The sequence below is a fragment of the Bison bison genome, unplaced genomic scaffold (assembly GCF_000754665.1).
Source record: "Bison bison bison isolate TAMUID 2011002044 unplaced genomic scaffold, Bison_UMD1.0 scf7180017864533, whole genome shotgun sequence".
NCBI classification, from domain to species: Eukaryota; Metazoa; Chordata; class Mammalia; order Artiodactyla; family Bovidae; genus Bison; species Bison bison.
The window spans coordinates 10,671,050-10,673,462 of NW_011495082.1; positions in this window are offsets into that span (position 1 = coordinate 10,671,050).

Sequence of the window (2,413 nt, forward strand, 5' to 3'; positions counted from 1 at the left end):
TTTCATATGCTTAAATATATATTTAATTTTTGATTCAGCTTTGCAAAGCTTTCCTTTCACAGTCACTTCTCTATATGTTGTAGGTTACTCTGCTGCACTTCCCAATTGGGTATGTTCTTCCAGTCAGGTTGGTCTGTCCTAGTGAGCCTAATTTCCACTGACAACGCCTTTTATACAAGGAGAGACCACCAGTGCAGGGTGTAAAAGCTTAGATTCTAGAATCAGCCACCACACGTATACATATGTGTGTGTGTGTGTGTATATTATCAGAGACATTAAACTTGTATTTTGGGGTGAATTACTTAATCTCTGAGACCCTTATTTCCTTGTTTATTGAAAATGGGATTAATAATTAATACCTGTGCCTACATTATGGGATTTTTGCAGAACATGCTAAATACTCAGTAAATGCTACCTGTTGGTATTGTGACTTCAAGAAGTCTCTCAATGAGATATAAAACACGTGTCAATTTTTGAAGTAAGAAGAAGTGAATAATAGGATTTTTGTGGGATTTGTAATAAAGTATTCAAAGCAGTGCTTTTTAAACCTTAGTATGTATACAGATCCCCCGAGGTTCTGGTTAAAAGACAGACATGGGTCGATCCGGTATGTCTGAGATGGGGGTCTGACATCCTTGATTTCCAACAAGCTCCCCAAGGACACCCATGCTGCTTGTCCCAGTTAAAAGCAAAGGGCTTATGTCCTAGGACGTGTTAAATACTCAGTAAACATTAGCTATTGATATTGGGACTTCCAGAAGTCTTGTGCTTTTAATAACAATTTGAAATTTCTTTCAAAACTCAGAATTTTTAATCAGGTAGACATTATATAAAATCTGGGTCTTTCAAAGCTAGGGGATGTTTACAAGATCTGGCTACTCTTAATTGCTTTGTTTGGGTTTTACAAAGGGGGAGAAGAGTATTTTTCCTCTTTGTAAGGAGCTGCTTTCCACCCCAGTCAGAGGCGCTCACCCATGTGCTCCGTCATACCTTCTACCTGAAATGCCCTCCCCTTTTTCAGCCACGCAAATCCTAACCTGACCTCAACATCTAGCTCTTTTAGGAGAAATCTTGCTCAGCACGTGAGTGACTTACCACACAAGTTTGCACAGTGTAATTCTAAAATAGCAGTATCACATTTTAAGTAAAACCACGAGTACTGATACACTTGGCAATCAGTGTTGTCCTTCATACCATTTGAAGAGACTTAGGGATTTATGGACCCACTCCAGTGTTCTTGCCTGGAGAATCCCAGGGACGGGGGAGCCTGGTGGGCTGCTGTCTATAGGGTTGCACAGAGTCGGACACAACTGAAGCGACTTAGCAGCAGCAGCAGCAGGAGCAGGAGCAGGGGTTTATGGAGTTTCCCAGGTGGCGCTAGTGGTAAAGAACCCTCCTGCAAATTCAGGAATCATAGGAGACACAGGTAATCCCTGGGTTGGGAAGATCCCCTGGAGAAAGGAAATGGCAACCCATTCCAGTATTCTTGCCCGGAGAATCCCCATGGACAGAGGAGCCTGGTTGGCTCCAGTCCTTGGGGTCACAAAGAGTTGGACATGACTGAGTGACTGAGCATGCATGCATGCATGCATGGGTTTATGATGGTGCTGCCATTGCTTCAAACAGGTTTGGAGCTTGTTTTACTCTTTTGGAGTTGTCTCTCTATTAGTACATACTAGGCTGTGTCACATGACAGAAAAAGATTCTAATACCTCATTGCCTGAATGCTATAAAAGTTTATTTCTCAGTGGCATCCTGGCCTAAAGGCAGGTCTGGGGCCTTTCCTAAAGGCTCTTCTTCAAATACTGGCTCAGGAGTTAAGGCTCCTTCCCGCGTGTGTTTCTGGCCTGTTGGAACACTGGGCTGCCGGCTAACGAGGTTGGGGAGAGCATGGACAGTGGCGCAGGAGGACTATGATCAGGGCCGGAATGACTGTACACAGGATCCTGCAAACCTCTGCACCCAGATAAGGAAACAGGGCTGGTGAGCGCTCGCCAGGGTCTGCCACAGAGTCATTTCACAGGATGTGTTATAACGACCTTCCCAGCCAGTGCAGGAGGCTTGGCCAAGCGCAGTGCTTGATCCTGAGTCAGCGGAAACACCATGTCCTTCCCCCTTAGGGTGGGCTGGCAGAGACTGTGGCATCAGAGTCTAACCACCATGTTTGGTCATAAATAGCCTCATCCATAGTATCTAGTGTGCCATGCAAATACCATTTTGTGGTTTGAGAATGGAGTGTAGGGGGGAAGACACTCGTATTTGGTCATACCTAGCTCTGACCATCCTAGACAGCATATTGAAAAGCAGAGACATTATGTTGCCAACAAAGGTCCGTCTAGTCAAGGCTATGGTTTTCCCAGTGGTCATGTATGGATGTGAGGGTTGGACTATAAAGAAAGCTGAGCACTGAAGA